The following is a 16,846-nucleotide window of genomic DNA, read 5'->3' on the forward strand; positions in this document are numbered from 1 at the left end:
ATTATTTTAGTTTAGTTTTATATGTAAAAAGCAGAAAAGAAAATAGTCATTACATACTAGTTTATGCATAGGAATTAAAATAAGACATTTTCACAAAATTTAACCTATCATTAAATACTACAAAAAAATCATTAATTTTAGGGACTAAAATAATTAGATATTATATTGATTAAATTAGATATCATTTTATAAATTACTAATTATTATATCTAATTAATCTATATTATGAATAAAAAAGAAATTAGTGTTTAAATAGCCTCTAATTTAAAATTAGAGATTAATTTAGAATTAATAGTGTATTTAAAATCTTGGTTTGCAATGTTAGAGATCGTTTTAGACTCTAATTCATAAATTAATTATATTTTTTTATTTATAATGAAGATTATTTTAAATACTAATACTTTTTAGTTTATAAAACAATATCCAAATTAGTATTAATTTTTTATTTTTTTTGAAAATTGGTTGTTATTTAATAATTTTTTATAATGTATAATTTTCTTAACAAATGCTAAAGAGTAATTTGCAACTTTTTACTACGATCTAAAATGTAATATTCTCTTAAACACTAGAATGGAAAATTATGTTGTGTGCATACACACATTGATGAATTATCAACTTACACAAGTGATTATGTCAAGCTCGAATGATAAACACAAAGTTTGAAAAACTCTTTGAAGTAAGATTGAGGGTAAAAGGAAGTAGAAGATATAAAGTGGCAGCAGTACTCATAATTCACTTGTTTCAGTAATCTTTCTTTTGTTTCCCACTTTTCTTTTCCTTTCTCTTTTTTTCTCCTTCATCAAATTTTATTTTATTTTTTTATTTTAAATTTTCACCTTGAATCAGTGAGCTTTTGCTTTATAACCTAACTTTCTACGTAATTATTACTCAGCAATAATCCCCATATATATTCTGAGTGCATACTTTTTTTCCATTTGGGTGCTTCTAACCCTTCTTTTGTGTTTTCTCATTGCTTTATTGTTGTCTTTGATCAAGATCTCTAGCTAGCTACCACATCATATCTTTCTTATTACATCTTAACTTTTTCAGATTTTGCATATGTGACAAAAGAACAATGTACTCATTCTTTATATACTTGTTTAGTTGCTCATGTAAATACAAAACTTTAGTTTGTTGGTTCTCATGTCAAATCAGAACTTCCTATAAGCTTCAACTATAAGGTCAAAGAAAAAGTAGTTTAACAATTACTATTTCATTAATCCATTATTAGAATGGGATTGCATATTTTTGTTGATACCCTATCATCTAACCCTTCAACACAACATTTGTTCACATTCATTCACATTTTTATTTATTTATACTATAACAAAAGAGATTTTTTACATCGTATAATTTTTATTTTTTAAGTTAAGTAGCACTTTGACGTGAATGTGGACAATGTAAAAATTTACGTTGAACTTAAACTTCAAGTCGATTTAAGTTGGACTTAAACAACCTTGTCATTAATTTATTTATGTCGCCAATGTTTTAGTGTTCGGAAATAGTGTTATGAGTCTTCAACGACGTTGTAGTACCAATCTTCAAAAATGTTGCATTACAATCTAGAACACACATCAAATTTCGGGATCTCTCTTTTCATTTATTGTATCTTTCTTGCTTTTATCTCGCCAATTTTGAAGTTTTTTTGGACATTTTAATGAGTTAGTAAAGACATTTTGTGTAGTATCGATTTGGTATTACTGGTGCAATTTGCGTTTACGTTTCGATTCCCTTTATGGACGACTCATAGAGTCACTAATCTCAATATAGGTTTAGTCTACTAACCTTCAAAAATAATCACGGTATAATTTTAAAAACAAGATGGAAATTTATATTATTAACCTCAATAAACAACATCCTAAGAAAAGAAAAGAAAATGCTTAAATTGCAAAAAGATAAAGAAGAAGTTGTGGATGGAGGTTATAAAGAAATTTACATTAGACATTCTAACATCTAACATAAATTTAAAAGTTTACATGGAACTCGAGTAGAGATTGACATAAATTTTAAGTTTTACTTTAGATCTTTTGATGTCCCACAGAAAAACAAAAATATCAATATGCCTTTTTCACATAATATCTTTCAAGATGAGAAGTTAACATTACAGAAAAATATCTCATTAACAACCAATTTAAGTAATAAAAAATTGTTAATTATTATAGTGATCAATTTAGATATCAAATTTTCAAATAAAAAATTATTGGTTACTAAATTAGTCACTATTATAAATAAAAAATTAAAATTGGTCTCTAAATTGGTTTCTAAATTTTAGCTACCAAGATTTTAACTACCAAAGAAAATTAGTCACTAAACATTATCTACCAAGGTTTTTCCTATAGAGGAATTGGTTTTCAAATTAATACTTAATTAATTAGTGACTAATTTAACGACCAATTATAATTTTTCATTCATAATAGTAACTATTTTGATAACTAATAATTTTTTATTTTGTAAATTGGTATCTAAATTGGTCACTATATTGACTAACAATTTTTTGTTACTAAAATGAATTGTTAACTAGACACTTTGTCATAATGTAAATCTATAATATAATGTGATGACTATTTTTCTATGAAACAAAATTATGTTTAAACAAGAAAAAATTATCATTTATGATAAAGTTTTTCTTTTAAGTATCTGATCTTCAAACTTGAAATTATTTATTAAAATATCTCGTGTCACTTTATCGGTGCAATATTTTTTATATCAATTTAATTTTTCAAACGCACAATATTTCAATTTCTGAAACGTTATTTAAACAACTCTTTTTTTTTTCTTTAAACATTGTTATTTAAAAAATTTCAAGGGTTACAATTATACATTTCAAAATTATAGGAACAACAAAAAAATAAAAAAAAATATTTTCATTTAAAGTTTAGGTTTTCTCAATAGCAAGAAGAAGAAGAAAATATTGAGTTTAGTTGCTTCATTTAACAATAATAAAGTGCTTAAATGGTGTTCAATTAAGCAGATAAAAGAGTTTGCTTATACAGAAACTGAAATGAAATTAATGGCACTTTAGTATGGAAGAACTCACGTGGATGTTGGACCCATTTCATTTATGTCTCTTTAACAACTCATTTTTAGGTCACATTTCTCTTTCTCTTTTTCTTTCTACTTCATTTTTCCATTTCTACTTAATTTTAAAATGTTATGAAATCTAGCTCTAATATTTTTCAATAGGTTCGAAAATGTTACTTTCTTAAGTTATTATGTAAGTTAAAAAAGATATTAAATCTATATAACTAAATTTCAAAATTAACAACTTTTTAACTGTTTTCTAAAGAAATTAAAATAATTTAAAAAAAGTATTTCAAATATATTGTTTTATTTTAAAATATTTACATAATGAGAAAAAGACTATTAAAACTAAAATAAAATACATTTTTAAATAAAAAAGTTTCAAAAAAAAAAATGTCCCGATATTTAAAAAATAACATATCGAGAAATCGGTTTGCATTCTAACTGATTTCTGAATATTAAGGGTGATTTTGGCTATTTATTTAGATAAATATAAAAGGGATATGCTATTACACTATTTTTCTTGTGTTATTATTAAAATTCCAATGGTTACGAACACAAGTAATATGAATTGATGTAAACAGTTATATTGGGCTGAACACTGTAGGCCTCTTGGGCTGAACACCATAGTATTAGACATTTTCTTTTTGCACCTCTATGGTTACTAACTTCACCTCATTAAGAGATAAAGATTAAAATACCCTTCCTCACTGTCAACCCTTTGCAAAGGAAGAAAAAGAAGAGACATCTCATTCCAAAAAAAATATAAAAAAAAAAAACTGTTCTGGAACACATTACATGTGTTCTTGAAATCTTGTTTCGAAAACTCGTTTGATATATATTATATCTCTTTATACATGTTTGCTTCAAAAATTTGTTTCCGAAAAGCTTGTTCTAGAATGCATTTTATGCATTTCAGATGATTTATTTTGAAAATATTATTTCGAAATTTCTGTTGTGAAAAATCTATTCTGAAAATTTTGAAAAACTGTTTTTGAAGATGTCTGAAAGTCACTTTTACAGAGGATAAAATATCATTTTAAAATTTATGGAGGTGCAGAAATAACAATTACAATGTTTAAGAAGACAATGACTATTGAGATTCGGGTTTTGGCCCATGTTGGAATGATTTTGACATTCAAGACTATGGTCCAGTGAAAAAAAAAATTAGTTCGTATAGGATAATATGATATCTTGAACTTTTTTTTACTCACGTTTTTTTATTTATTTTTAATCGACGACTACTCTGATCCTCTTTTAATTATCTATTTTAATTTTTTATAATAATATAGGTGATAATCTAAAAGTGATTAAAATAATAGATTAAAAATAAATAAAAAATAATGGATGAAAATATTGTTAACCATTAAGATAAATTTCATCATCTTCTATTAACCTTTTAAAATATTAGACGTTAGAAAGTCAACTCACTTAAATAATAAAATAGAAAGATAAAATTTAGTTACTAAAAGGGAAAATTGAAAAAATGAATGGAAAGATATATTAGAGGGGAAAATTGAAAAAATGAATGAAAAGACATATTAGAGTGTAAATAAAAGTACGAATTAAGAAATTATTAGAAACATTTGGAAACTTGAAATTAATAAATGAAAATTGAGAGGAAAAATTAAAGTAAGATTATCCCAGAGAATATAGAATATGTTGCGTAAGTTTGGTTGATTGAGAAATTAATATATAAATTATCCAAATTATTAGAAAGATTAGGTTAAATGAACCCATTATCTAGTTTTTGATTGAATGTGTGATATTAGTATATGCAGTTCACACTGGAATAGTTTTTTTGTGCTTCACTTGGTGTCGTTTTCCAAAATGATGGAAAAAGTATTTTCGTACTTGCCCAGAATGAAGAAAATAATATTTGTAAAAATATTTTTTTTTCTACCATTGATTTATTTATTTGTAAGCAACACATGGGGTAACAGTGTTCCTTAGAATATAAATATTATTTTAGTGGAAGAATACAAATTAGGACAATGGATGACTTTATCATTATTATGAATATAGACCAAAAAAAAAAGGACAAGTCAAGGATAAGACCACTAACGTCCTTAATTCAGGACCAAGTAATTTTATTAATTATTAATAATATTCTCTTCAAAGATTTAAAGGAAGTCACTAATTAATTAATTTATGTTTTTGGTTATTATTACAGTATACATTGATTATTAGTTATATTTCCTAAATATCGTAAACGTTTTTATTTCAAACCCCATCTATGAGAATTTAACATCATAGAAAAATTTGTACATATGGAGAAATATATACCGATGGACATTTTAAATTTAGATTAAATATGTTTTTATTATGTATAAATATCGGTGCAATTGAAATTTATTTTTAATATAATATAATTTCTAAAATTTAAAAGTAAATAGATATAAATTTTGTAATTTAATTATTTTAATTTTCTTTTACATGTTAAATAACGTTTTAAATTTATGTTTGAGTTGTTTATAATAACTTAAATGTGAGTTTTAAATTTGTTTTAAAAATTTGGATTTTAGTTTTTGTTTGTGTTATTTTTTATAGTGCTTCCATAATACATTAATTATCATTAATTTTGATATTTTAAAATATATTAAGAAGATATTTAAAGTACTAATACAATGTATTTCTAATATTCAATCATTACAGTACAAAAAAACTAGTAAAAAATCTGGACTTGCATTTTAACGTATTTAATTTAAATTATATAAGAAAAATTTATATATTTTATGTGTGACTTCAAATAAAAGTGTTGTCTCACAAATTTGAATATGAAGTATGTGAATTTTTGAATATAAAATGAATTACATCAATCTTTTCTTTGGTTTGTTTGTTTGCGGTGAATAGTATAATTCATAGGACTTGCTTATTGTATGGTCCCTTCAAACATGTATCATCAAAGGGATATGTTTTCCTGGTACAAACCCAAGTGGTTCCAACTTTCTTTCTTCCTTATACATTCTCTTACATTTTTAAATATATTGTTCATTTAAGGTGAAATGATTTTCACTCTCTTATGTAACTCTAATTAGATGGATCAATTCATATAAAAGTGTTCTACCTTAATACTAACAAATTTTGGTGGCTGGGAACTTTTTTTTTTTATGTGTATATATACAAAGAATCATGTTTCGTGGAAATTAAAATTACCCAAATAAAAAAAATTGTTTGATTGGTAAAAATATTTAAATAAATTTTAATAAGTTGAAAACATAATGTGTTATTTTTACGACAAACTTTATTTTGACTCGAGAAAATTAGATTGACGTATCTCATGTGAAAATGTTTTTTGGTAAAAGGATTAACTAAAAATCAAATAAGGATACCATACTTTTTGCATTTAGTAAGTAAAAAAAAATCATTCTTTTTAAAAAGATGCAGTTTTTTTTTTTTTTTTTTGTCCATTATCATCCTGTATCATTTTCTATGCTTCTAAGACTGTCATCTCGTTTATCACTTATAAAATAAAATACACAAATTTATTATTAAAAGAAGTTATTTCTGATCATTCTTATATAAGCAAAATTATTAATAATAGCATTAGAAATTAGTTTAAGTTTGCATATTAATCTTGCAAATATAACTGAGATGTGAATATACAAAATAGTAACATAATTACAATATGAAATATTATATGTCATATAATTACAGTATGAAGTATTATAGATGTTGAAATTTTTTAAGTTATGAAAATATGTTATATGAGATATGATAGATATAGAATATATGTTATGTGGAGGAACTTGTTATTTTATTTTATTCATATACTATACATATATAACAAAATATAATAAAATACAAAAATATTTACAATATTTCAATCTTGATTTTCTAATTCAAAATAATATCTAATTTCTAAAATTAAAAGATATTTTTAAAAATCATATAATATTTTTTAAAATATAATTTAAATAAAAAATATATTAAGTAAATATTGTCAACAATGAATTATATAGTAAATTTTATAAGAGATTAAACAAACCATTTAACAAACCATGAATAAGGTCATCTTACGGTAGAATGCTATTGAATTTCATGATGATAGGGAATTTTAAATTGGACTGGACTAAGTTGAGTTGACGAACACGATTTTACAAAATAGTCAATAGGCAATCACATGTAAATAAATTAAAAATAGTCGTCAAATGATTTTAGGTGATTTTTTTCTTCTTCAAAAAATAAAGTCACACAATTATTAATCTGAAAATTTTTTCTTTCCAAATACTGATTTAGGCGGAATGTAGACTTAAATGAATGAGAATTTAAGTAAATGTCAAGTGTAACATCAACGAAAAAAATATAATTTCTTTAAATAAAATAAGAAATATCATTCTTCATGTATTTTTGATACGAGACTACATAGTAGTTAATGAAAAAAATACATCTTATGAATGACACCATTAACATCAATGAAAAAAAATACAATTTTAAATTTTTAAAAGAGTAAAGAATACTTTATAATTAAATTAAAAAATATTTTTTCATCAAGTTTTATTATAAAAAAAAATCCAATGGAAGAGTGAAGGGTACTTTATCATTTTGATAAAATTAACTGTATATTGGCTAAAAGTGTAGATTTTGATTGATGTTTTCATTTGATATCTGAGTTGAGTTTGTGAGTGGGGTGCAGGATGAAGAAGAAGCCAATTCACTACCTCCTTCAACTCATCCTTTCCAAGCTGTTTGATTATGAACAAGGACTCTCATTTCTGAATTCTTCTGAAACTTGTTGCTACCTAAGAGGACAACTGCAGATTTTACTCACCCACACAAGGGACCCTTATGCAGATCTACCATCTCCACTAACTTCATCTTATTAAATCCAACCAGGTAATCCAAAACACATTTCATTCATATCTTATATCTAATTCATTTTCACAAAAAATAAATAATTAATAAGGTGAAATTTAATCTAACCAGCAGAAGCAAGCAAAAAATGTCTCTATAGGACTAATTTGATGCAGTTTATTGATAGAAAAAATGTAGAGTAAAAAGCATGTTTGGGGCTTATATTTTCTGGTTTACATGATTGATGGTAAATGCAAAAGTTATTAAGCAGCTTTGGAAGGAACTTCATGAAAGTTGGTCTGCGAAGTACTTGCATTGTGAGAAAACTGAAATGAAAACAGTATCAATAATTTGGAGAGAAAAGTTTGGTAGAGATGGACCAAACTCTATTCAACACTTGCAGGAAAAAAAAAGAGATAAAAGAGAAAAATAGTATATGTACAATACTTTATATAATATAGAATTAGTGCTCTTTGCTCTTAAAATGGGTTGAATTGCGAACTAATTCGGTTCATTACGGATTCAAGTTGAATTGGGTTGAAATTTTTTTACAAATTTCAATACGGATTGATTTTTAACCCAATTCACCCGGGTTGAATCCGTGGTGAGCCGGGTTGGCTCACTAACTTGCAAATAAGAGGTCACACAAGTATTTTTTGTTAAATTGGGCTTTGTATATGGGTCATGTTAGGGTTTTTTTTAGCTAACACATAAATAATTTGTATTTTTGTTATTTTGGTTTGTATTTGGATTGTATTAAACTTTATTTAGATTTTAATTAGAATTATAATCTAGTTTTGACTAAAAAATAAAAATAAAAGATTGTATTTTTTTAATTAAGTGAGCTTGTGAGCCAACCCATTTAATCCACCAACCCACGGTGGGTTGGGTCGGGTTAGAATTTTTTTTGACTCGTTAATAAGTGAACTGGATTGAATTGACTCGCTAAATAATCAACCGTGATAAGTCGAACCGTATCGAATCGGATTACCTGTTTTGATAGCTCTATATAGAATAGTATAAAAATACCATGTTTTTATATAAGATTCACATTTATCTAAAAGTTACGATCATCAAATACCCCCATAAAATCACAATCTAGAATGTTACCCATTACATAAAACCAATTTCATGTTACTTCACAAACAAACACCATTTTCGAGTCACCGTCAAATAAAATAACTAAATAAATGTGGCTCTTGCTTGATAAGATAGTGAAAGTGTATGAAAAATTAAAGTTGTTGATTTTGAGTCCTATTTGAAGGAATGGTGTTTGATTTGTTGTACCATTGTTACTATTTCCTTCAAACCCCTTACAAAGATTTGAGAGATCTGATGGTTCACTTCACCATTGTCACTTCATGTGGTTAAAATCAAAATCATGGGAAAAAAATTCAGAGGGTACCCTTTGTTCAGAAGGGGCACTCAACTTTAAATGGCAAAGATATGCATACTATTTAATAGGTACGAACAATCGGTAACGTGACATGACCTCATTGGCTCATCAAGTGACCATAAAATAATAGGTTACAAATACCATATGGTCACCTCACCTAACCAAACATTAGATAAAGTTGTTCTAATTTTTTACTTCCATTTCTGACCATTCATCAGAATTGACTCAAATATTTTATGATTTTTTGCATAATCATAGAATTTGTATTTTTCCTGATAAATTATCTATTAATTAAAGGAGAACCTTTCGTACGTTCAAAAAGAGAGAAGAGAAAATGATAGGAACAAGGGCATTAAGCATAGGTGATCTTTTTGCACCCCAATGGGGATGAAGCATTATCTGAATCATATGGGTATAATATAATCTATGAGCATAATCCACTAATAAACTATTTTATTGGTACCAAACTTGCAAATTACGTTGCTTCAGAAGCCAAACATAGATCTATAAAATGACCATTATTAGCAAATTCAATTTTTTAATGATAGAGCAAAAATTAGTGAAAGGATTTAAGAAATTTCGTTAGGATAGGTTTCTTATTTTTTAAACCGACTCCGATACTATATTAGAAGTGAACTTAAGGTCTATTAGAAATCCAAGTATAAGTTTAAGTCTCACATTAGCTAGAAATTGTTGCTGATTAAGTGTATTTGAAATGTTTTTGATGATGTCCATAATAGCATGACAATGGTTAACATGACATGTATGTGATAATCTGAAAATGTTATTCTGCTGCCATGTGATAATCTGAAAATGTTAATCTGCTATCCCGATAGTCGACTAGGTTCGTGCCTGATAGCAGCTGTTATATAAAAACAGTTTCTGCACTTCCCGATAGTCGACTAGCCAACTAATGTAGTCGACTAGGTTCGTGCCTGATTGCAGCTGTTATATAAAAACAGATTCTGCACTTTCTGAAGCAAAATCTGTTCAATCAAAAGAAAGAAAAAGAAGTGTGAAACAGGTTCTTGGAGCTATCTTGGAAGGTCCTCTTGAATAATTCTATCAAGACACATTCAATTTTGACTTGGCAAGAAGAAGAAATTTCAGTCTTGGAAAAGGTGTACTCAATCCATTTTTTAGGCTTTGTTCTTTTGTTTTGATACAATTTGAAATTGTTTGTTTTTGTTGTTTTCTGTCTAAAGTGTGTGTGATAGCCTTGCTGTTGTGTGGTTGTGCAAGTGTGTGGATGCCTTGTGTGTGTGTTCCTTTATCTTAGAATTTAGATTTATCAAGTGTATTTGTAAATCTTGAAATTCTTGTGATATAGTGAATATCTCTAGCTGTGGTTTGCTAGATGAACTGGATGTAGATTCTTAAGAATCGAACCAGTATAAAAATTTTGTGTGCTTTATCTCTTTCTCTTTATATCTTGTCATAGTATAAATGTTCCATACATTAAGCATCAAACCATACTATTTCAATTGATTCAAAAGCAAATGTTTTTATCAAAACAATTTCAAAAGTGCTAAAACTGGGCAAAATTTGTAATACCAATTCACCCCCCTCTTGGTTGTGAAATATTGGTGCATCATAAACTCATTGTCTTAAGGTTTTGGGTTGAGAGCGGTGTCAATGCCTTATATAATTGGGCTCAGGTCTCATTGGTGTTGTTCTTCCGGAAAAACCTCACTTGTAAAACTTAACAAGTAGTATCCGAGTCGAGAGATATTTTTAACTTATAAAATTTGCAAAAATTATCATTATTGGAAAGTTGTGTGATTCTACCTGCATTAGGTATTCATTGATTTTTCCATAAAAGGACATTTCTTCTTTTCCAATTCCCATGGACAAAAATACATGTGTTTGTATTTCCATGTCTTACGTTAAAATTCAAACCAGTGGATTGTGTTTTTGTTGTTGGAAACCATTGGTCATTTCATCAAGTTTTAATAGGATGTTAATGGGATAGAAAGTGCTTTAACAATTCATTATATAGAAAAACTAAGGGTTGTTAATTTTATATATGATATTAAAAATTATAATGTCTTTTCTTGATTTAGTATAAATATGAGATTGAATTGTGAGGTTTGTGTTTGAAATTTTATATCGAAATTTAATATAAATTTATAGGATATAAATGAGTATAAATATTACTTTACAAGTCAATTTCATAATATTATCACACCTTAAAATGAATTTAAAATTATTTAAAACTTATTTTATTAAAAAAATTATTGTTTATCAGATCTATCATATTATTCAATATTAAATAACTCGTTAATGTCTAATTTCATATTTTAAATATATATGTCTCATATCTACAATACATTCAATTAAAAAGGGTTTGTCATACATTAATATATTAGTTGAGAGTATGTATTAATTAATATTTGACATTATAGGAGAGTAACAAACTAACAACTATTCAACAATTTACTAAGAAAAAGCAACACAACTTCACCTTGAAACTAAGGAAGAGTCAACAACTAACTCTAATCTTAATATTTTTTAAACTCAGGGATGCATCTAAAGTATTTTAAAATAGTAAATTCATTACTTAATCCTACAAAATTATTTGTACTTCAAATATAGCATTATAAATTATCGATGGCTTATTAATAATTGTATTACCTATATATCTTAATTATCGAACATTAAAGAAATCTTGTTATCCATAGTACTCATTATTTTAGTTTGAGCTAGTTGCACCTAAATAATATATAATATAGAATATACACAACACCCCTTTTACATGATTTGGCCCCTAACACCACTTTTTGAAATGGTAGGAATCACTTTTTTTAGAATTAGCACCATTAAATATCAACACAAAGAGTGCGTTTGTGTGGGTGCCATATTCATTCACAACCATTGGTGCTTACAAACTCAACAAGAGGACTCACTCAAGCTCATCATTTTCCTTCTCATTCACTATTAAATTAATATGATTTTGTGGGATGACAAGGATCTTCATCACCAACACTTTGAGATATATATAGAGAGAGAAACTTTCATTTGGGTGATGAAATTTACAAAGAAAGGGTATTTTTAGAAGATAAAATCTATTTAAAAAAAATGGATATTATGAATTCATATATTTATCTTCAAATCCAAGAAGAAAGAAAATGGATGAGAGGTAGGTCTTTGTGACAGAGAGAATATATAATTAACAAACCAACTCATATATATAAAGACCAGAAAGCCTTTGTTTTTTTGTCCCTTTCACTTCAAGATAAGGTTTTGATTAATATTATACAAGTGAATAAATCCATCTAACATCATTATTTATTTCCTTCGTCAATAATTCAATAGAAAAATATTTTGAAAAAAAAATTAATAATTAATCACATTCCAGAAATTTTCATGCAGGTCATAAATTTGGAGCTGATTTTTTGAGAAAAGACAATAAAATGACGTTGGGTTGGGTGTGCATGAATGATTATTACACGCCACTGGGTGCGTAATGATTCGTAAAATGTGGATGATAATTGAAAAGAATTAATCAAGAATTTGTGTGCAGCAAACAAAATAATTAATTTATGGCAGAAAGAAAAATAATATAATTGGCGAACACGATGGTGCTCAGGTACTGCACCCTCGTCACTTACCAATATTCTTGTTCTTTCACTTGTGAGGTAAATTGGCAGTGTTGTACCAAAGAAAACAAAAATGGGTTAATGCGAAAGAATTTAGAATATGGCAAAAATCTAGCAAGCTTATAAATTTTATTCCCTGATTCTAGATTCTTCTTTTAGGGTTGTTTTTTGTGACATGTATGTATAATAAATATATATAAAAAGAAAATTTAAAAAAGAGTATTGATGAACATAGTTTTCCCTATGATGGTGGCAAATAGGACAAAGGGTATATTCATGTGGAAAAGTGGGCCTTGGAAAGAAGATGGAGACAAGTAGTTCAGAGAAGAGAATTTATTTGCTGCATAGCATCTCCAAAGAAAAGGATTGAAGAACACCAAATTTCAGAATCAACAACACCACTTCATAACATTATCTAAACCTTTTTTTTATTGAATTATTGAACATTTCAAATTTTTATATTTTTTAATTAGGTTACGTTTTCTTGTTCAGTTGTCTTTACAATGTTAGAAAATGTGAGATTTTATAATTAATATAAAATAATATTTTATTTTATATACAACAATGTGACTTTTGTATTTTTATTAAAAACGTTTTGGATGATAACATTGTGGTGCTCTTGTTATATCATCACTTAATGTAACCATTGTTATTATCTAATATATTTTTTATAAGAACAATAAAATTATTTCATTATTTTACATTAATCACAGTAATATTCTTATATAATTAAAACCTCCCACTTATTATTACATGGAACACAAGTAAGCAAGATTATGGAAAAAATGTCACTTATAACCAAAGTTAAAAGAAAAAATTTAAATGACATATACTTAATTAAAAAATATAAAAAATTAGATATTTAATATAAAAGAAAAAAGAAAAGTTAATAAAGACTCGATTATTTTATTCGAGAATTTACATCAATTAAAAATAAAATCAAATTATAAACTATGAATGAATATAAATTTCAAATTTTACGAGATTGATAAGGTTTTTTTATAGGATTTTAATTATTATTAATATTTGAACGTTTTAAGAAAACAGGAGTGCATTCTTTAGGTTAAGCAAACCCAAACGAACTCCGCCATAAATGAAATCTAATGATTAGATTTGAAAATCTATCTTATATAATCTTATATTTACATATAATGAAAAACACTTTACTAAGTTAATTAAGGCTTAAGATATTAATCAATAAATCAAATTTAACCATAGCCATTGTTGTGAGAATGATTGAAGCACCCAATGAATGAAATTGAGGATATAATGAATTAATTGAAAGGATCGTTGATTTTTCTGTAAGTGCTGAAAAAGACTCATTGATAAGAGCTTCTTAGTGCCCTTCTCCCGTTGGTGTGATTCACAATCTCATATTCTCCACTAATATTCCTCCACAAGAATTTTCTTTTCTTGGAAATAAAATGAAGGGGAAGTTAACGAATAAAAAAAAAGATAAAAAAAATAAAAAATAAAAAATTGGATCTCTATCAAGATTTCTTGGAGGGTGAACTAGATTCTATGTTTGTCCAAAAGCAACTAACTAATGATGATAGCTTAGAGTTCAAGTTTTGCTACAATTGGAAATTTTGAAGTTCATTGAATGTATTCCTTTTTGGTATCATGTATTGTATAAAAATAGATATATATGTGTTGTATAAAAAATTATGATGTTGTTAGTAAGTAATTGTTTACATATAATAAAATATATTTGTTAACCAATATTATAATAATTAAGATATTCTATACCCATGTCTCGCCATAACAGTTTGGGGATTAAATATTGAATAACATAAAGAAGCTGAATATTCTCAACAAAGCATTTTTTCATCTAAGGAAATTCATGGCAAAAAAAAATGAGGAGAATTTTTCTCTCAACTCAATAGAAATGGCATTTGTGAATTTAATATTATATAATAACAATATGAGATAAAATAATTAAGTAGCATACTAGTAATAATATAATAACTAAAATATTGTATATTAATAAACAAAGATATTTTCATATGTAATGGAGTTCATCACATCTACTTATTCAATATTATGCGATGAAAGTTTTAAGATCAAATATTGAAGGACATATCAACAATAATAATGAAAATTTTATTTTAAAATCAATAATAATAATAATAATAATAATGTATACAAATGAAGGAATTTATGATATTTTCTAAATTCAATATCATACAATGAGAGTTGAAAAGTGAATAGTAAAAGACATACTGATAATAAAATAATAGAACTATTATAGTATCATATGTGAAAATTTATTTTAATTAAAAAAATGGGAATCTCACCTTCTTTTGAAATTACTCATCATACAATCATGTTGCTAATTGAATACGGGACATAAAAATAAACAAGTAAAAGTATATTAATATTCTATATGTTCCTATATAATATCTCTGTAAGGTTTTTTTACTCATGTCTAGGAAAATATTTAATTATTTTTATTGAACTTTAAATAAGTTATTTATTATATTTTCTCAGTTTTCGTTCTTTATACAAATTTCAATATATAATAACAAGGAAAAATGAAAATAAAGTATAGTTGATATATATATATATGTATATATATATATATATATATAATATTCAATTATATCAATATATTATGTTTTAATTAATTGATGTTTCTAATCAAATAAATTAAAATAATTATTATAATTTTTAAGTATTTAATGACTTGGATTATAATATTATTACATATTTAGATCTTTAAAATAATATTTTAAAATATTAATATTTTAAATTTTTAACTTGAAAAGATAAAACAATTTATTGGTTTGTCCTAATTCACTCTTTATTCACTAATTTGTCAAGTTAAGCGGAAGGAACAAAGTTCAAGGATAGGAGATTTAAAATAAAATTAAATGAATTATCTTTATTTACTAATAAAAAGTTGTTTAATTGTATCATTGTTTTATTTAAAATATATTTTTTAAGCTTTTTGTGATACAAAATTATTTGTTGTGATTATTTTTATTGAATATTTATTTTTTATAGATAATAATATTAATTTGGTTTTCTTTTTTTAAAACATTATTATCATAAATAAGTTTTTTATTATTTTTAATTTTAAAAATGTCATTTTAATTAAAGTCATTAATATTGGAATCGTTAACATTAATTTATAGTGTTTTCTCTTTTTTAAGTAAGTGATTAAATATAAGTTTTTAGTTTTTTTATTTATTTAGTAAGTGCTTAAATTAATTTTCAAATTTCAACATTTGCATAACCTTCATATTTTATTTTGTAATTAATCATCAATAAAACAATTAAAAATTGCTATTTTGAAGATCATTCACCCAGTTGATTAGCATTTGAGGTAAAAACTTAAATAAAATTCTTATAATATGTTTTTATAATTTATTAAGAATCGAATTTAGATTTAATTAGTAAGATAAAATAATCATATTTATATATTTAATTTTTTTTATGTTGTGGATAACATGTCAACAACTATTTTGGAAGAATGTGAATAAAGTAACTTTTACAAAATGAAAAAATAGTTAATGTTGTTGAATTAAAGGGGTAATTAGCTTGTTGCAGCTACGATAGCAGAGTGGTCATAAGACAAATTTTATGCAGATTTAAGGTTGTGTTTTATTTTCTTAATTTAGGGAGCAAATGGACCCATGAAGACGATTCAATTTTTGGCATGCTAAAATTGAATGGAGCAAAACAAAATAAGGGTTTGTATGAAGCAAAGAGTGGTGTCGTTGTGCATAAAAGAAGAGGAATGAGATGGGGAGAGCCAAGATCGTGGTTGGAACTTAAAAGGCAAGTGGCGTAGGAGAGAGACAAACAAAAAGCCATTACATGTTTCTATTTGTTTTTTAAAAGTATTAAAATAATATAAAATATATGTAATTTGTGATGTATTATGTAATTGAAGGCTATATAATTGCTTTTTCATTTTATTTTTAATTTTAAAATATAATTAAAACTAAAAATAAATAATTGTTGGATACAACATTTGTATGAAGTTAAAAATTGACACAAAATAGAACTCTTATTACCCCAAAATAATAAA

Source organism: Vigna unguiculata, chromosome 4 (genome assembly GCF_004118075.2).
Source record: "Vigna unguiculata cultivar IT97K-499-35 chromosome 4, ASM411807v1, whole genome shotgun sequence".
Taxonomy (NCBI): Eukaryota; Viridiplantae; Streptophyta; class Magnoliopsida; order Fabales; family Fabaceae; genus Vigna; species Vigna unguiculata.